We start from the raw sequence: 20,794 nt of genomic DNA, 5'->3' as shown, positions 1-20,794 counted from the left end.
TGCTTTTCTGTTTTGTGGAATTTCCTGGGATGAATGACATGACATTTGTGAATTACAGGAAATAGTTTTAACTGAATCTGCATTTCAATATTAATCTAAAACTCAGAGATTATTAATGCATTTTAATCAATGCTGAAGTAGGCTGTGGTGGCTTTAAAGAGGTTTCCCTGAACTGAGAAACCAATCTACTTAATTGTGTCCATTTTGAACCATCCAGGCCATTTTATTTGAAATGTTATTCTTCCTTTTTTAATATTTGAGGCTTGCTTTTCTTCCTACCCCCACTTTCACATCTCTTAAGATCCTTACTGCACCCTGTCGTAGTGAATCTTCATCTTTGGTCACGGATTGTGTCCCCTCCTCTGGTCATGTAATAGCCTGCGACAAAAGGGTCTTGCTGTGCTCTGTCAGTCATGCAATTTCTCCTAGGTAGGATTTCATCATCCACTGCAGTCTTACAATCCTCATGCTGAAGTTTTCACTGTCTTGGCCTCATCTTCCTCTGCCTGATTCTGTTTCCCTGCTGCCCTTTGCCTCCTCTGGTCAGTGTCTCATAAAACCCAAGGTCCTTCTATTGTCTAAGGCATTTCCTTTATCCCACCTCTGGTTACATCTCTCGCTGGGTGCTCAGCACGGGTGTTCGTCTTTAGGGAAATGCCCTTCTGCCAGCCCTTCCAGCATCAGCTCTCACAGTCAGAAACCAGTCCTCGGTGCTCTACACCCGCAACCTCTCAGGCAGCGTCAGGAAAGCTCCCGGTCAGGGGAAGCCGGGGCGAGGGCGATGGGTGCCCTGCTGCAGGGGGTGCCGCTATAGGTGTCAGTGCTTTGCTGGGGACCAGCAGTGCTGCTCGGCAAGAGGGGCTCCCCCTGCCCCAACAGCGGGCCAGGCTGTGGCACGGCGAGACACAGTGTGCGGGGCTGGAGACTGGGCTCCCGCCGGGCCTACACAGTGACCATGCTAGCTAGGGACAGGTTTCATCGCTTCTAGTGTTTTTCTCTAAAGCACCAGCAGCAGAAGGGCTTGTGCGATCTGAAAGCCAAAAACGTCACCCTCTTGGGGGCAGGTACCCCCTGCCCAGTTAGTGTATGAAGGTAACAGGCTGCCAGCTCTTGCCTGGGACATCACAGGGTTGTTTTCTTGCCTAAGGTGCAGCTTCCCCTTCTCTTCACCACCCACACCTTAATCATATTTCCATATTTCCCAGAAGACAGCATGCAAAGACTTGTTTTGAGGCCAGTTGTTTGAACTTCTGCAGTTCTTTGCCAGACACAAACCCCACCAGCTCCCTCTGGAAAAGCCCCATCTTCTTCCAGTGCTACAGCTGGTTTCTTGTAACCAAACCCCCCGGGAACCCAAACTTTTTCCTGATTAAAGCTAAACTGAAGACATAAGGCTGGGTGAAAATCTGAATGGTTTCACAATGCTTTTTTGTCCTACGTGTGCTTCTTACTGTTATCTGAGCTGCCACTGTACCCCTTCTGCAAAAGATGCTTTGGGGAATGGGATTTCTAAAAAGTGCTTAATGAAAATAATAATAAAATAAAAGTCATTACTTTGTGTGTGTGTGTTGCAAATATTATACCTTAGAGTTTCCTCTGTGCACAAGGGCTTGCAGCACCTGGAGGGAAAGGTTATGCTCTGCCTGCCATTGGTGTTCAGCCTCACCTTTCCTCCTCACAGTGCTCATCCAAATGTGCCCCCAGAGACCCTGACCTCAGTTACTGTAAAATTATGGCAAGCAAAAGCCTGTTAGGAAGGAGTGAGGCTTTCAGTACCCCTATATCATACCCCTGGGACAGATGCTTGCCCTTAAAGCCTGTGTTTGAATTGGTTTTGAAGGTTAGTGCACTTCTTTTTTTTTCTCTCTCTTTGATTTCCTCCTTTCTTAGCTGAAATAAACACAGTTTTAATGTAAAATATAATAGAAATATAATAACATAGCATTTGCTAAAACAACAAAAGGATCCAGCCATGTAGGCTTTATTCTTGCTACTGTTAATTGGCCAGAGCAGATTACGCCATTTTGCAACAGCTGCTGATTTCACCAGGGCTGCCCCGGTGGTGTTGCTTCGCCCTCTGTCTAGTCTGTCTGGATGCTTCTTCTTTCAAGAATTTGATATACTTGGGACATAATTGGGAAATTACTGGGGAAAACATTGTTTTCATGTTGGTTGTTTTTACTCTAAGTGTTGACACATTCTGTCCCTCCAAATCTTGGTGATTAAAGAGGAGGCTTTTGACCCTGGAGATGACAAATAAATTCACTCGCTTTGCCAAGCTAGAAATGGAGTGTCTTGTGACAAGAGAATGTTGAAGAATTTTTTATGTCTCCCCTAGCCTTGTCCTCCCTCTCTGCATCCATCCTGCTTTCCCACTTTTGTACGTGGCAAAGCGCCTGTTCCCTTGGTTGGTGGCCTTGCATTTCAACATACAAGACTGCAGGAGCACTGTGCCTGGGGCTGCGTACCCAGCCCTAAACCCCACTGAGCCTCAAGGTCGCCGTGAGATTTTAAGACTTGCTCCTACCTGGAGGGACAGGGTTTGAACTTGCTTCTGTTTTCACTCCAGGGTCTTGAAAGTCTCCAGCATCAAGCCCAGAGAAGGGAAACCATCAGCTTGTTTCTCCCAAACCACCAAACTGAGAAGAGGTTCACTCAGTGTCAGTGTCACTGGTGATGGAAGGCAGATCTGAGCACCTGGGAAATGGCGAGATCCTTTGGTACCTGCTCCCCTCTGGTCACGCACCCTTCTGGTCTGTTTGCTCTTCTGTAGTGGGAGTAAGGCAGAAAACCCCCTCCAGGCACAGTGCTTGCCCTTCAGAAACCCCAGAGGATAAGGTAAAAGGACAGGAACTGGTCACCCAGGACTGGCCTGCCCTCCTCCCAGAGAAATGCAGCTTGACTTCCAGCTGACCCTCAGGCTTTTACAAGCCTAAAGAGAGAGAGTTACAGATTTGTTAACAGCTATTTTATTACACTTACAGATTGTATGAGTTGTGTTTTATTGGAACGCAGAACTTGGCAGGTTCTGCGTTTGGCTGCAAGGGGAAGTTGAAGGGCTGTGGTTACTCTGACATGTTAACCCCCTGCTTCCAGCACCTCCTGCTGGGCTGAACTAATCCAAATGCTTGGGCACAGCTGCAGCCTCGTTCATTACTGAGGTGCCATGCTGAAAAACAGTGATGTGAAGCTAGTAGTTTCTGACCATGAGAGGCTGTACCATGGGGTTGAAGGTATGTAGGGACAGAGGAATGCTTTTTGATCACAGTGCCATATACTAATGCTTATTGCTCAGCTTGGAGGAGAGGTAATGTTGTTTGGGACCTCGCAGGGTCAGGCTCCAAAGCTACTTTCTTCCAAATGTTTTCTGAATAAAAGCTCTACTCAGAGCAACACCACCTAAGAAAGAAAACCTCTCCTTCCTTTTTCTTCCATAGGCATAATTTTGCAATCTGATTTTTTTTAAGCTGATGCTTGCAGTAATAATTCACACAATAATGCCTTGAACAGCAGTAGAAGGCCTGTGCCAAAGGCATTCTGTGTGGTAAGAAACTGAAGTCTCGGTTGGTAGAGTGTGGCAGTGCCTCTCTCAGGGTGAGGCCCTGCCTCTTGCTGGCACTTGCTGGAGGTGCTTTCACCATCCAAAGCTGGTGAGAAAGGGAGACTGCAGGCTGAGTGACTCCCAGAAATACATTTTCACAAGGTGTTTCAATTCATGGAGAGGAGCAGTTATATGGGAATTCCTTGTTTCTTTTGAAAGTGTTTTTGATGAATATCCATACTGGGTGTAAAGTGGGACTGTCCCCTTGGACCTTGCTAGGTGGCTCTGTTTTCTTGGATTTTTCTGGGATGTTTCTTCTCATTTAGCACTGGTTTTTGCTCCAAGACACCAGGTCTCCTCTGCATTTTTGTCTAAGTGTCCCTCGCTTCTTACAGGGCCACATAAGTTCATTTTATTGCAGGCCTTAGCAATTTGGGAGGCAGAAAATTTGGACAAGAGGATGGGAATGCTGTGACTGCCTATTCTCTTTCCTCTGCTCTCTGGCCTGATTTTGCATCTATCTCTTCACAAAAGAGACGGCCCTGGCAGCTCCCACGAGAGGTGGGATGTTGTAGCCTGTTTTGCTAATCCCAGTGTATATTGGAGGGAAAACAAAATCTGTTGATGAGCCCTGCTTGGCAGCATAACCAGAATGTTGCAACGAGATGATTAAGAAGTCTAATTGATTGATTTTAATGTGAGAACCGAGACTTGGCTCCTCTATGTTTGACTTCCCAAATCTGCTTGGACACAGGCTCGCCTTTCTGCCAAAATACCTCCTCTGTACCATAAACCCATGTCTAGCATTAAGAAAACATTTTCCTTGTGTGACCTGGGTGGAGATCCTGCCCATTACCTGTTCATTCATGGGTCAAATATAGCCATGCCATAGCAGCTGGAAGGGTCACAAGGGTCTTCTGTGACTTTGGGTTGTGCCAAAAGTTGATTAGTGATCAGGCTGAGTAAAAACTCACCTGGGCTTGGGAGGAATTATGGGAATGTCCTCAGAATTTTAGTTGAGAACAGAAAAATAATTGCTTCTGAGTCTCAAAAAGGATTTGGGGCATTTCAGAAATTAGGAAATGGCCCTCATTCTGCAGAGCCCAGCCTGCTATAAAACAAGATGCACTGGCAGCCACTGAAAGTACTGGGAAAGGAAGGAAGGAGGAAGGTACTGTGATAAGCAGGTATCTTAGCTTGATTATTATTCAGTTTGAGCCTGTACCTGCAACAACGTAGCACATTAGATTATTCAGCTTTTCTAAATTTCCCTCTATCGTTCGCTTCTTCAAGGGAACAGCAGAGCATGTATCTAAGTCATTAATGTTGGGGTAGATTTCCTAATCTAAGCATGTTGACCCCACATGCCCATGCAGCTTTATGTAAGTTACCCATCAGTGGCATCTGTACAAACTCCCTTCACTTTCCTATCCCACCCACATGCCCCAGCAATCCCTCCCTCTGAGAGCTCAGCACTTCTGAGGCCCCAGGTCCTGCAGCAGAGGTACAAAACCAGCACTGTTGGGTACCATGGAGAAGTATAGATGCCCATTACAAATATTTTTCGTGGTATATTCAAGTCAAAAAAACCCAAACAAAACAATACAAAAAACCCAGTTTCTGCAGATGTCAAAAAATGTGAAGACTTGACAGAAGTCTCTTGACTTAAATATGTAGGAACACTGCTTTCAATGTTGAGATGACATTGAGACACAAACTCTAGTCATTTATTCCTGTTTCTTTGGCAATGATTTTAAAGCATCAACTGATGAACACAGTTTGGAAATGGACATGTTTTGGTAAGCCTGACACTTGGTCACCTGTCCACATTTGGGCTAGGGAGATATAACCTTGATCTTAACCCTTTTCCTCTGAAATTGGAGAAATCTGGTGGCCCCAGGTGGGTCAAAACATGGACTGTCTGAAGAACTGACTGTAAATAAACAGGGAGACATAATTACTGTCTCTTTCATAATGTTCCACACAGAAAGAGCCAACGTCATTATGTTTTCAGATATATTGAAAATAGACAATATGTGTTCAACCAGATAAGAAAAATAGTTAAAATAACACAGATGAAAACTTTTACCTGCCTCCTTTTGAATGTTAGAGTTTTTAATGCCTAACATACCGACTGACAGCTAACAAAACCAGTGGTGTGCATACAGAGGAAAAAAAAAGTCTCTCTGAAATGTTGGGCTTCACTTACCCATATGCAGGTGTCTCCTTAAAGGAGAGACCAGCTCACCTAGGTGAATCTCAGCTCTCTTTCTGGCAAAACAATCTTGTACTGAAGAGCTGATCTCTAGGATTAATGCAGTTAGCCTAATTTCTATTGTTGTGAGACAAGCTTGCACTGGCAGCCAGAATTAATACCCCTGCTCAGAAACAGATGAAGGATCTTTGTTGTGGCTCTAATGCTCCTCCTTTTCACCTGCTTTAAGACTCTTTCTGTTTTAATCTTTCCAGATCATGAGTAAACCGGTTTGACTGAGCCAAGTTTATGGGGAATCACAGCACAGCCACATAATCCCTCCAGCCAGAGCCATCTGCTGCTGCTTCTCCAGCTGCGTCAGTTTAATGAGAGGTAACATCTCTGTCCTCTTTCTGCAGCCTAATAAGAGAGCAGGATGCAGTAGGCTGGGGGAGGGTCTGTGAACCCTCAGCCCCAGCAGCTGTGAGTGAATAGGGGGCAACAAGGGGGAGTTTCACACAGCTAATGGCTGGGGCTAGGTCACAGTCTGCAAGGCAGGAACGATGACACACAGGGCTGCTGGAGCCAAGATCTTTCTTGACCTGCAGCCGTGAAGGCCAGGCCCCCATAGTCACTACAAACATGCCGTGCTTCCTCCTGGATCCTGGCCTGGGTAACCAAGGGCTGAACTTCACGTTTTTCTGCTGGTGAGGGTGAGGAGAACAACATCCTCCAGTGTGGAGGGTAGTGCTGGGGAAATTTATGTGGAAGCAGACTGCAAGAGCTGGGCAAGGAAAAGGCAGATGGAGATAGGTCCATCATCCCAAAGACCAAGATAGGGTGGGTGTAGAGGCCTCCAAATGAAAAAACTAGGAAGGTGGTGGTTTGCAGCGACAGCACTAACAGGAGAGGAAATGCTGCTCTGCAAAGAAAGAGCAGTCACTGCTTTAGTGACCTGCTCCTTAGTAGGGAAGATTGACTAGATCATTGCCTGAACACAAAATGAGGACCAAACGTCATTGGCATGGAAGGAAACACCACACACCTTAACCTCTGTGCAATTTGTGGCTATTACACCGAAGAAGATACACAGGGTGGAGCTGGGAGCTCCTCTGCTGCTTTCATGGGGGTAACTGACTTTATCAGTGATGAAAAAGAGGGGGAGAAGGGGTGCTCTGGCTGTACGTGTCTGCAAGGCTATTATCATCTGCACACCTGCTGGGAAAGGATGAGCGGGATGCAGAGGGGCAAGAAATTCCAGCGCTTGTTGCCATGAGTTTCATACATAAAAACTTATTAAGAAAGAAATTCTAGGTTTGAGTCTAACCAGTGGAGCAAAACAGGTTGAGCGTGAAGATGAAAAGTCGTGTTTGTACTCTTCAGAAATTCAAAGTGAGAGAAGAGCAAGCTAAAGACAAAAGTCTTGAGTAAAATCAGTATTAGCAGGTAATTTTAGGGAGGAAGCCTAAAACAAAAAGGAGTTAAGCAAAACCAGTAATTCCTTTAAATAATAATTTTTAAAAGTGTTAAAAGCACCAAAAATGTGGTTCCAGCATGGATGAACAACAGAAAAAGCGGTAAGAGGCAATACTGGCTGAAATGTGATCTCTTCTTTCAGGAGGTAGGAGTGTACCAAAATTGAAAAGTAGGTTTCTGGAAAAACATGGGATGAAACTCACTGGTGAAAAGAAAAAGACGTGCACATTCATTCAGGAAAGCCCACTGCAGGAACATGGCTGGGGAGCAGCTGCTGGGGCAGCAGCCTGCAGAAAGTACATTGCAGATTCTCTCAGAGCCTGTCCTCTGGATCATGACCTGAATGTGGTCACTGGTGGCCTATCTTGTCAAACACAGCTTGCCTAGTGTTGCCCATCTTCCCTAACTCCCTCTCTAGGCAGCAGAGCCTCTTCCTACAAAGAAATTTGGACCACCTTAGCTAACCAACTACTCTGAAACAACTTCTAGAGTAGCCTCTGTGTTTGCAACAGGGAGATTAATGTCTTTGTTAGGGAATGGTTTTCAGGGTATGTCCCAGTGTGTTGCTGTTGCAGAAAAGCAGCAAGCTCAGAGGTATAAACCATGTTCTAGTTTGCAAGATACACAAAATCAGGCAAAGAGATTTCCTTGCTGAGGTGTAGCATGATGTCCATATTTGTAGACTGCGGTTTGGAAAGAGCCTGAAGGAGAGCAAGGACAGTGATCTCCAAAACATAACCTGCCGGAGAGGGCTTAAAAAAATGAGGATAGTTTAGCCTGGGGAAGCCTAAGGAGGAAAGAGGGGAATATGCAATATGCAAATCTTCAAATATATAGAGGGCTGCTGTAAGAAGGAAAATGTATTCTGTGTCCTTGGCAGCTAGTACAAGGAATAAGTGGCTTAGCCTGCACCAAGGAAGGCTTGGGTTGCTGTTTATAATAAGATACAGTAAGCAAAGAGTTGGGAAGAGCTGCCCCAGAAAGCTGTGGGGCCCTTGCATTGGATGCCAGTGAAAAGCATGTGGGATGAGTATCAGCTGTAGGGAGACATGATCCTGCTCTGGCCAAAGCAAATGGCCTTGATTTCTTCCTAGCCCTATTTCTCTGTTAAGGATTTTTTTTGTTTTGTTTTGTTTTAAATCAACCATTACTTTTATTTTTCCTTCGTTCTGAAGTGACAATGTATGCCAGGATCCTTTATTGCTGCCTGCAGCTCTTTCCTTGTCATTTCTGGATGATTATAAATGAACTTCCAACATCTGTAGAACTTGATGGCTTCAATTTTGGATGCTGAACAAGTCTTACGTTATTTTATGTACTGGAGCAGAAATCCAGCGTGGGGCAGGGCAGCACTTTGTATAATTGAATGCTTTCTGAAGCTGGATTGAGAAATACAGTTCGTTTCTGTTCCTTTCCTCTATTCTTAAGGGGTCAAACAAGATGGTATCTGATGACTTCCACAGGGATATGGCTTGTTCTTCCTAATGCTTTTCTAGTAAGGGCACTGTTCAAGAGAAAGCCAGGACAAGAGAAGGTCTTGTGTATATTGAGGTCTACTAGACTCCTGCAGTATAGTGCTCTGTCCACAGTATACTGCCTTCTGCTGAAGGAAAACCTCTGTTGAAGTAAGTGTGATTTTTCCAACGGGGATGCTTTCATGAGTGTTGCTGCTGGGCATGCAAATTCACCAACTCGTTCCGGCTGTAGGTGCTGCACGGCTTTTACCGACAACTTACTCTGCTTCTCATGTCTGCCACGTTTGGACCTGGTTTGTGATCATCACTCTTTGGTAATATATAAGAGTGTTTCTGTGGCAAAAGGGAGCTTAGCACCATTAAATTCCCCTGAAGAATCCCAGTCCTAATTGTTAAGTTTGGAAGAAATGAGATGCTTGTGAACGAGTTACTGTGCTTTCTGAATCAGCTGTAGGATTGTTCCTGGTAATGGGCCAGTGAAGTTTAATATTGTGATAAGAGCCGTGGGGGCTGGTGACAGAAGTATGTGTTTCACAATTTATAGAGAACCAATTGCCATTTATTTAACTTGCTTCAGAGTTGGCACATGCATTTCTAGTCAGGATTGTCACCCACACCACAGCTGAGAAGGTGCAGGTCTTTTAATCAAATACCACAATAATTAATAATTTTGACTGTTTTCTGCACTGGGCTTTGGGGATCTTCTGGAGGAGCATGCTTTATAAACAGAGGGTATCTCCTGACATATGATCTGCCAATTACCACTGGTTGCTGATGGGAAGTCATTGCAAACCACTGCATTTTTAAGCAATCTGTGCTGACGGAGTCTGAGGCAGCTGTGTAGTTTTAAGGATTAAGGTAGGACCCTGGCACAGGTTCCATTTCCAGATTTCTGACAACCCCTTCTTTCAACACAAATGAAGTAAATCTCTGACACAAATGTAGTGAGAAGGACTGCTCTAGATGTGCCAGCAAAGAGGGAAGGAGCATGCTTTCTGAAAAAGCCACGTCATTTGTGCTTTCCTAATTATGTCATTGAAATCAGAAAGGAAAAATCTCAGTCAGCCATGGTGAGATATTCTTCATCCAAGTGTTCCTGCAGGATGGTCAGGGATGGAGTGGGCCACAGGGAGACTTGTTTTCTGGGCACAGTGAAAAATCCTGAGCTTGGCATGCTGGAAATAATGATCTGGTTTTGGAGCAAAGTATCATGTTTTGGGAACAAAAGTATGAGTGCTGTTGCAGAATTGCCAAGAAGGGTGCAGAGGGCCCCTTTCCTCAGATAAAAGGAACCCTGACAGGTCTGTCCTGCACAGGGGGTGTCCCTGCAAGGCTCCTGCCCTCCTGCCACCAGCCAAACATCTGCTCCTCAGATTTCAAGTGCATCTCAGCTTGTTTGCGCTCCCTCTGCACCTGCCCCTCATCCCCAGTTCTCTCCAGCACCTCTGTAGTGCCAGCTGGGCTCGTCAGCTTGTCAAGTTGCAAACCAGTAAAGAGGACTGCGAGGACAATTGCTCACATGTGGATGTTTGGTGGTGCCAGTGCCTGTCAGTCAGCATGTCCTTAGACTTCATTACCGCACCCCTTTTTCCTGGCACATTTTGCCTTGCTCCTCCAGCACGGTGTGGGGGCCAGCTTTTCTCACTGTGGGGTTCACGCTCTGATCCACTCGCTACTTTTTGCTCTGGTGGCTCATTTCTTGTTCTTTCTCCCTGCTAATTTTTGGGCTCTTCTTCCTTTTGGCTTGTTTTCACTCTGCTTCACCTTGTTGAACTGCTTAGTACGTCTTCCCATTGCTACTTTCTAGCTTCGTGTGTAAATACAGGTTAAAATAGAGCGAGCAAGAGGAGACGCAAAGGTGAGTTCAGGATTTTGGGGAGAGGGCTGAAAAGCATGTCAGCAGGGATGACCTTGAGCTCCTTTGGTGCTGACCATACGCAAAGAACAGAGATTTACCTGGGAGCCCACCAGCACAGGGAAAGGGGTGGACAGTTTAGTCACTGCAATGTGTCCTGCAATGGAAAACAGTTCAAAGCCGGGAAGACAGATGGCTTCATGCAGCACCTGGGATTTGGAGCAGCCAGCATTGTTTGGGTGGGCTTTTAACCCTGCAAGAAGCAGGAGCCCTAGTAACACTTGAGGTCAACTTTTAATCTATGACCTGTCCTCTTCCCTGGTTAGCTGCAGTGCCTATGGTACAAAGTCTTCACAAAGGCCAGACTAGAGCTCAGAAGAAAGGAAAAAGGCCTTCTTGGCTCTGCAGCAAAAGCATCCAGTTGAGATCAGATGAGTTCAGTGCGACTGTTCACAGGCCACGCTGCATGCTGGCATCCTTGAGAAAGCTTCCTACCATGAGTGATGTTTCTGGTGCAAATATCTGCTCATATTCTCAGCTCCTCACCATTTGCCACCATTGCAATATTTTCATCACTTTCCCCAGCCCCTCTGCTGAGGGTGAGGAGAATAACCTCAGCCTCACTCCGAGCACAAGGCTGGCACTAAGCAAAGAGCAGCCGTGGAGCCATGCAAAGCCCCGAAGCCATGCTGCTGCCCAGCATGCCTGTGCCAGCCAGTGTGTCTGTGACAGAAAAGCAGCCTGAAACATGCAGTTTTATGTGACACAGCTTCACAGCTGGCACAAGAGTCCCAATATACATATTCAATGCATTTCTCCAGAGAGAATGAGGTGGGGAGGGAGGTGTCAAGGCCAGGGGAGAAGGAGTAGTTGCACAGTAAATCACTTAACATAAGGGATGAAATGTGGAGTGGTCTGCAAACTCCTGGAGAGTGGCGGGAGGAGGAGGAGGCGTGCGGTGCTCCGGAGGAAGGCTCACCTGGCAGGATGCCCAGCCTCTCACCCGCAGCCCCTGAGCATCTTCAGCTGGTGCTTGCTAACAACAGGGATACTAATTAATGCAAATTGTCGTGTCTGATTTTTGTCACACTGATAGCCAGTCGCTAAGTGTTCAGCAGCAGTTTCCCTTAATTGGGCTTCTAATACCCACCCTTCTGTTACTCCCATGGTTAGAACAAGATGAGTTCAAAATCTGCTCTTTGGAGGGAAAAGGGCAGTTTTCTGTGTGTTATCAGTCTTCCTGCCAGGCTCTCCAAGCAGAGCTAAAGACACATGCTTAATATCAGGCTGAATGTGTCTTTAAAGAGATTGGCATAGTTTTGTTTCATTAGGACTCTGATAGAGCAAATAAAAGTGAGAACTAAATTATAATTGAACTGTTTGAAAAATGAGGCGGTCATAGATGCACCGTCTGAAGCACATGGTCCTGCCTGCCAGGGTAGGGGTGTGCAGCAGACAGGGTTGCAGCAGGCACAGGCAGCACAGTGCTACCTACCATCAGTACCAAAGGCAAAGAAGATAAGAAAAAGCAGTTAGCCAGCATGTTCACAGGCCATGGTAGGCTGGTATGTTTGATGAAGGTCATAATTCATCCTCTTCATTGCTTTGGTAGGTAGGGACTTTATCCTCACAGCCCAGTTCACTTTGGCTCTCAGACTGCAAGAAAGCTGCTCTCACTACCTCCTTTTTATACCTTCTTTGTGTCTCTACATGAAAAGAAGGCATAATAAGTGAAGGAAAACTGTTCCCTCCCTAAATGTGTGACAGTAGTGAACACAAAAAAGTGGAAGAGCAGCACGTTTGAGGTATGAGAGAGGAAGGCAACAGCAGCCTGGAGGAGGCAAGCACCAGTCATGTTGTGCAGTGCAGAGATGGGATGACGGAGGTTGCAGGCAAAACTTGGTGGTGGCTGCCTGGCAGCACTGGCTCTGCGGTTCTGGGAGGCACTTTCCCACTCCCCACCTCCAGCGTGTTTAACTGCCATGTTTCACTACTGCTTTGCAAATCCTTACCTGTGGGGAGGACCTCAGCTTAATGTCCCTCTCTGCTATGTAATACTCTGCATTATAAAGGGTGCTCTAAGAATAATCAGGACTGCTTTCTTACTCTGGGGCTTCTTAATTTTGGTTTTAGTCCTGTGTAAAACTCACGTGACTTGCACTCGTCCCTTTAGTGGTTATGAAAACATAGAGGCCACACTTCTTCCCCCTTCCAGGATTATCAGCTCCCTCAACTCATCTCCCCAGCCCCCTCGTTGCCTCTCAGCCCTGGACTGTGAGGAATTTGAGTTTCTGTTCCACTTGGTATCACTTTCTGCCAACACTCTCCTTCCCTCCATCCATCCTTCTCTCTGTCTAATCCGCCTTTGATCTCACAGTGCTCCTACAGATGAAGCCCTGTGACACCTCAAGATGTTACTGGCAAGAGCTGTGTATCCTCCTCTGCATGAGATTATCCTCTCCATTGGAGAGAGACAGGACAGCACTCAGACCTGTGTTCTTTGGGTGCTTCAGTGCCAGGCTGTGGATGACAAGGAAGGGTGATCCCTTCTGCCTCTCTGCCACAAGAGTGGGAGCCCCTCAGGGAGGACTGGCAGAAAGCTGTGGATATGACAGCCTTCACCCTCCCTGGTTAAACCCACCAGAAATGGTGGGTTTGGGTCTTCAGATGCTGCCCTGCCCAGCAGCTGGGGCATTCAATGCCTTCAGCCTGTTGTATGCCTGCCAAAGCTCACTGCAGCTCCTTTTGCCCTATTATTTCCCATTTTTACAATTTTTCTGACTCCCAGTTATCAGAATTACAAGATGTCTCTGCCCTAGTGCCAGAGGAGGGAATGCTCCAGTATCTCCCTTTGTGGCCTCCCTGGCCAGCCCAGAGCACACCACCATATACTGCTAGAATTTAAGCTAGCCCACAGCCTTTACTGACTCACAGCTCCTCAAGTCCCCTCTCTCACAAATACTCTTGTCCCTTCTGCCTTTTGTGGTAAAGTGAGAATCAAGGTTTTATTCTTATTGCACATCTGTGCTTAGATGTCCCGCTGACAAACACCAGCTTTCTGTAGCTGAATTATTACGGTCTTACTGAGATGCATATCTATCTTCTTGAAGCTGCCGGTCCTTGCCCTGAGATCTAGCTCTGCCTCTGGCCTTTTCTATTGGGTTTGCAAATGCCTGTCAGAACTGGAGCTCGGAGTAAACTGACTGAGTGCTGCTTACTTAAGTAGCTGAGACTCCAGTCTATTATAATGTGTATAGGCTTTCCCGACTAGCATTGACTGCCTTGTCTCTGGCATTTGGCTCTGAAATATGCGGCTCAGAAAATTGAGCAATAAATATTGACTAATACTGAGTAACGTATCACTGCAGAGTTTCTTTATCTGCATCAAAAGCTTTTAGAGCTGCCGTTGTGGAGGGACTGCTGACAATAATTATTTGCAAGAGCAGAGAACAGCCTCCCACAGGCACGAGTCCCTTCAGAGCAGGCCCTGCAGGGCCTCCTGGGCCTTGACTGCTGGGTATAAGACCTCCAAGGAACTGACATCTGTGAACATCTCCTGATCAGACCTTGTAGACAGTCTATCTTGCATGTGCAAATGTAAGCCTGAGATGCCTTCTTAAAAAGGCAACAGGTTCTTTTTTTCAGAAGAGGCTCTGCTTTGACAGGCCTGCATGACTGTTTCACTAGATGTCCTATATCCAAACTGTAGCTTTCTGTAAGGCACATTACTTGAACAGTGTGTTCCATCCTGTTACAGTGATATTCAATTTCCAGGTTTTTGTGGCCATGTCATGACTCCAGCGCTACCTTTACTCTCCCATGTGCATACCAGGCTGTGTCAGGACATAACTAATGGTTTCTCGAGCTTGGGCTCTAAAGTGAATTCCTAATATTTGCCATACCTTATCTCCAGACACCTGATAACTCAGATCAGATAGGTGATGCTTGACTTTTTAGGTACAGTTTATGAATTTTGACATGTGACACCTTTATGTGGATGCTTCACAAGGCGATGGCTGAATCCTAGACTTTAACTCCTGCATGCAGGATGCGGCCAGGGGGTAGGAGCTGATGTGAGCCCCGGTGTACCACCGGGTCCCGCACGGAAATATTCCGGCGATGGCATTACTTACTGCTATGCCTGCAGGCAGCTGCACCCTCCTGTTCAAAAAGCGGCTGTAGCGCTACTAGCACCTTTTAGCCCTGCAGTTGCACGGGACAAGGCCGGCTGTACGAGAGGGCTCCGGCAGCTCCCTGCTAGGGCTGGCTTTGCCAGCAGAGGGCAAGACGTGCCCGCGGTGAGCCCGCAGCCGCCGGCCCGGGGAGCCGGGCGCGCTCCCGCCTCACCGCCTCGCGGGCTCGGGGGCCACCGTTCCGGCCCCGGCTGCCTTAATATAGGGGAGGCTTCAATGAGCCCGTCACGGTGCTGGCGGCTTACTGAACCGCCCCTCCCCCTCCCCCCCCGCAACTGAAGCTGCGATAGGGTCTCTGTGCATAAGGAATCAAAGGCGAAAATGCAGTTGTGTCTCTTGTAAAGACCCTGCCAAAAGCTGTGTGAGCTCTGCGCTAAAACCACTACATGTGCAGGCCAGCTACAAGGCTAGAGATATAGGAACACCTATACCGTGCCCAGGCGGGGTCACAGGGGAAAGGCACAGGGCAGCAGAAGCTCCTCTCCAGCATCCCTCTCTCCAGGGGAGCCTGCTTCCCCCCCCTCCTTGCGGAGAAGCTGCAGAGGAGAGGGGCTGGGGTGGCAGAAAGGGGTGTGTGCAGAGGGGGGATGAAGGTTACGGGGCTGGGGCTGAATTTGTCGCCCCGCCATGGGATGGGACAACATCTTTCCTTGGCTGAGTGATTTGGTGCTCAGTGTCTGACTTTCAGTGCACAGTGAGGGTAAATGCACCGAAGATGCTACAGACGCTGGAGTCTCCTATGGAAAGGAAAAGGACTCCGTGACCGCCAGAGCGGTCAGATCTAGAACGACTCTCCCAAATGCATCACCTCCAGTGCTGCCGAGCTATCACCGTCCCGGGAGCATCCGTGCTGCAGCAGGCCGGGGGCTGCAGCCGAGGAGGCTGCGCTCGGGAGACCAGGCCTCGCCGCGGCTGTGGCAAAGGGCAGGGCTGGCTGCGGGCTGCAGGCGGGGAGCCGGGCTGGGCTGCGGCGGGGCAAGCCGGGCCCAGGCTGTCTCCTTCATGTGTGTCTCACTTTGTATTGAATGATGTTAAGCAGAGCTGGAGCTGGCGCCTCGGCCTCATTACCTTCAATTACAATAATTGTTGCCTCTCTCCAGTGTTTTGCATTTCTCCCTGGGGGAATCTCTCTGCTGCTTCTTTTCCAGCCTTGCTCCAGCTTCCCCCTATCGATTGGATCGCTCTGGCCCCGGTCCTAGGAGCGATGCCTCCAGGAGGATAAATGCAAATCGTCCTATTGATTCGGAGGAGCAGGAGTGCAGCTCGTTTGGGGGAGGGAGGATTAGTTTTAAATGAAAAAAAGTCAACTGATGAGCATGGCAGGAAATGCTTCGCTCTCTGGGCCCCTTAAAACATATCTCTTTTTATCATGTCCGGTATCTGTGTAACCGGGGGGAGGTGCATATTGGTGCCACCTGAGTGATATACCACACACGCATGGAGAGGTGGATGCTGCGAAGCAGACACTAGCCTTGTTTCCTATTTATTTTATGTGAACAGGTATCACTGAGCATCTCTGGAACACAGCTCTCCTCCTCCAGTTTGCAGTTTCACTGGGGACATGCTAATTGCTGCTGAAAGTGAGAAGGCGTGTAGTGTGCAGGTCTCCATCCGCCCCTTTGAACTGCCCCAGTTACGGGGGATAAAGCTCCCTGGAAGTTATTCACCTGTGGGAACCTGCTCGGCAGCCTGTCTGTCACAGGGGAGCGGCTGGGGAGGGAGCCAGGTTTTGGGCTCTGCGTAGTCTTACCTCCTGAAATGGCTACTTGATTCAATAAATCCATGGACAGACCCAGAAGCGGGAAGCCGAAGAAATTGCATAGTCATATTATGTTCCCTGCCCCCTGGGCTTTACATATAGCATAGCTATGCTAGCTTAAGCCTTAATTACTTTTTAAAGGCAATAATCAGCATAAATAAAGGTAATTCAGTAGAATTAGCTTGTGTGTATTATATCCAAAATGCTAGCAAAATAACTGGGAAAAGAAAGTTGTTTGTTGGTTTATCGAGCAGTTAAAAAATACTACTGTGATTAATGTTGCTCCAAAGATGCTTTAAACAGTCCCAATGCTTTTTACTTCATATCGTTTCCAAATGAGAAATTCCCAGCCAAATCATAATTGCAAAGTGCAAAAAGAATGGATATGGTGCACAAACATTGCTTTTGATACCAATTTGAAATGACTGCAGTGTAGCAGCACTAACCTTTCCTTGCTAGTGAAATCAGCATCTTATGTGGCAGTACTGGCAAATGCCAGCATGCACATGCAAATCCAGCAGTATGCAAATCCTCAGCTCCCCGAGGAATGTGGGTTTCCCCAAGACAGGGCTGCTGTGAACTTGGATGGATTTCCAAACTGCAGTTGTTATCCATTTCTGTTGCCTTTTTTTTTTTTTTTTTTGAGGGGGGAGGAGGTTGGTGTAAGGGTTCAAACAAGCAGAGAACACTGTTAACATGGTTGTTGTGAGAGGTAGACTGAAGGGTTACATCCAAACATTTGGGGGAAGTGGTGGCCAGATGCCAGCATGCCAGGCAAGTTTATAGAAGGGTGAGGAATTCGTGATAATGTTCAAAGCTGCCAGTAGAAGGAATTACTTTTCACTGCAAACCGTTTTTCTAGAGCTAGTTGCTTAAATCAGGGGCACCTGCAGGCTGAGGTTTCAACTCCTTTTAGTCATTTTTGCAGGCACACGGCTGCTGACGGCATGTACACGGTAAGCAGGAGCAGCAAGGATAGGTGTTGTTGCCAATTCATGTGAAAAAGGGAAAGGGAATATATGAAAGAAGCAATACAAAGGGAGGAGGCTGTTGGTTTTTTTTTTTTTCCCCAGGGTCAGAATGGAGCTTTTCTCTTGTTCAAAGTAATGTACTCAGAAAGTGCTGCCAGCTTGGCCTCTGTCTTGGCTTGTCTTATTTTCCTCCTTGATCTAGGAAAGACCTAAACCCCTCATGCCAGTCATCCTGTCGTGCCTGTGCCAGGGGCTTTCAAGCACATGGAGCTTCTGGAGAAGATGGTGAATGTGGTGGATGTGGTTTGGGATTTCATTGCAGGGATTTCACCAGCTGATGTTGAGGGGGAGCCTCTTGAATGGCTGCACTGCTCACATGCTCCTGGTGGAAAATAGAGGGCCTTTTCTTGAGTGTCACTGCAGGGGAAAGCAGGCCCTGTGCTGAGCAGTTTCTTGCCTGATAGGAGAAGCTCTGCTCTGGAATAGTTCAGGACCTTGGATGCTCGTTTGAATTAGTCTTTAAAAAGGACTCATCAGTTCTTAGGTCCTCCTGGCTTGAACTTGGTACTGCAACTATTTCTTGTGAAATGAAATAAAACATCCAAACCAGCATTTGAGTGGCCTGCGAAGCCTCTCTGGATGGATCTCTTCTTTTGGTTGGGAATTTCATCTTCTTAAATATAAAATTTCACATCAGCTCAAGAACACAATCTTGAGCTGATGCAGAGGGGAACGTGCTCTTGTGAGATGCTTCCCAAAGCAGTCCCTTTCCCTGTGGTGCCCAGAGGCCGATTTTGCAACCAGGTCCTTCGTTTGTGTTGGTTTCAAAGGGCTTTGCCATAGCTGGTGGGAGGGAGCAGCCCTGTGCTCTGCCGGGCTGGGCAGTCCATACCAATGGAGGCTCCAGGCTGCTCTCCCATGGCTGCTGCAGACACGTCATGTGGCCTCAGGCTCCTGATGCTTTCCTTGACGGTTCCTTCTAGTCATTATCCCACATTCCTTCTGGTTGCAGAACATGTTGTTATTATTGCTTTGTGCTGGGTCTGTCTTCTGTCCCTTTTTACAGGCTAATCTGGCCCTGTTTGCTCTTGCCTCTAAAACAAAAGCAAATTAGTGCTGCAGAAGCTGAATTATTTTGTTTATGTTATGGTCTGTCAGAGGACCCCACGCAATCCTTGTGCAGCTCCCTAAGCAGAGTACCAGCGAATGAGGCGGCATGGTAGGTTGGTCAAACTCTTCTGACACCCTGGCTTGATCCATAGGTTCCCAAAAGGGTCTCTGAATTAGTTGCTTTGGGGGGAAACCAAGGCTGGGGAGTGATCTCTGCAGCCCTTACGTCACTTGTGGCACTTGAAGCACGCCTGTAGCATACAGAATTAGCAATTTTTTACAGTATATTGTAGCTCACAATTCAAACTTTGACAGCTGTCAATGAAATTTTGCTGCTCAAAACTGATCTTGAGCACATTGCCTTCTGGTTAGTCTGTCCATGCTCCCTTGGTCAGGATGTTTATAATATTCAGGGAGTCTCTCATGTTACTTAGTGCAGTAATGTGGCTCCATGAATAAAAGCCATTTCCAGTCTGTCCGTATCGCATGTAACAAATGAGATCTGCTAAACGCGCTTGTCACCAGTGGTAGGAACAGAAGAAACAGAATTGCACATGCTGCTGTAATGATTCTAAGTTATAATGAATGATATTTTCGTATGTTTGCAAATGAGTGTCTGATAGCCGGTGCCTGAGTGGGAGATATGGCTTGGCTGATCTTCCTGGTTTTGTAATTTCTAAACAGAAACAAGAATTAGAAAATTACTTTGTGGTGGAGTGCAAATCTGTATAAGTGTAAAGACTGCGGTGCAGCACACGTCTATCTATCTTATACATATGCAAAGGATAGACTCGCAGTAAAACCATTATAACGTGTGATGGCATCAGCATTAATTAGCCTGAGATCCAGTCTGTTCCTCGCTGCCAAAGTAAACTGGAGTTATCACAGTCTCAGGCCTCATATTTCCTCCTTTCTTTTTCAGGGGAGGAATGTCTGTGTCACAAGGTGTTATGTCCTGAATCAAAAATGTCTTTAAAGACTCACAAAACATTTCAAATTAAAATTCTAAAGTAATTTTTGCTATTAACTTATTATTTACACATTATCCAACAGCTTTAACACTAGCTGCAGATCCAAATATTTAAAGCATTCTGCCCATAAACGGGAAACAGTCGGTGTGCAAATGATGTAGAAATCAAGGCTTATAAAATGTAATGAGAAGAGAAAGGAGAAAACTAGGCTAGCAAAGAGATTTTAACTATGGGGTGCATTATTTTCAGGACCAACATGTGAAAGGAAACTGTCCAAGCTGAACATGACCCACAGGAGCTGTGTCAGAGCCTGGTGGTGGAACATCTCCTTGTGCTTCCATCCCCACGTGCTTCCATCCCCAACAGCTGTTTTTCGGACAGAAACATTGGAAGCAGAGTGGAGCTACCGCGGGGTGTATTTGCTAACGGCTCTGGGCCACGGGCCTGCCGTTGCTGCTGGACATGACAGCAGCCGGGAAGACGCTGCGGGGCCAAGCGGGAGGCGCATCCAGGCCAGGAGCGTGGCGTGGACCCGGTGGGACGGGGTCTGCAGCCGCACCCTGGTTTCAGCCGACTTGCTGTTAGCTCCGTGCCACATCAAGCCCAAACGTAGGTTCTTCATAACCTTGGAAAAATAAAGCCGGCTGCAGTGAAACTTCTGGCATCCCGGGTGTTGCAACACTTTTGCATCCTCGTACAGCCTTGCGTGCCAGAGGCAGAATAGCAGGGGGCCGGGCTGGCAGCCGTTCGGTGCTGAGGGGCCGGCGGCAGCGCCCCGGGCGCGGGGCAGCAGGCGCAGCCGGGGAGGGCTCGCCCTCGCTTCCTTTCGACTCTGCCTTTCATCACGAAGCAAGGGGTTTGCAGCGCTGTTTATTCATTAAACATGGCTCTGCCCAGCTCGCCGCCAGAGCCATTACATTTGCTTATGATACTCGGCGTTGCTGCCCCCGTAAGGGGGTTATTTCGAGGCTCCTCCGCGCAGCCCGCCCTCCCGCTCCCGGCGGGCCCCGAAACTAACGCGGGGAGCGAAGGCGCTCCGCGCCGCCAGCGATCGCTATCTCGGCAGAGCCCCGGGGAGCCCGGGACCTGCACTTAGTGCCCATCATTGAATTAAGCGGGGTTAACAGCCCAGCCGGAGCCGGAGCCGCCGCCGCCGCCCGGGGCACCGAGGGCGGGAGCGCGCGTCGCGCCGCGGGGCCGAGCCCGCAGCCGCCGGGGGGGGCGGGAGAAGGGGCGGGGCACCTCCTAC

The sequence above is a fragment of the Phalacrocorax aristotelis genome, chromosome 2 (genome assembly GCF_949628215.1).
Source record: "Phalacrocorax aristotelis chromosome 2, bGulAri2.1, whole genome shotgun sequence".
NCBI classification, from domain to species: domain Eukaryota; kingdom Metazoa; phylum Chordata; class Aves; order Suliformes; family Phalacrocoracidae; genus Phalacrocorax; species Phalacrocorax aristotelis.
This window is presented reverse-complemented; position numbering follows the sequence as displayed.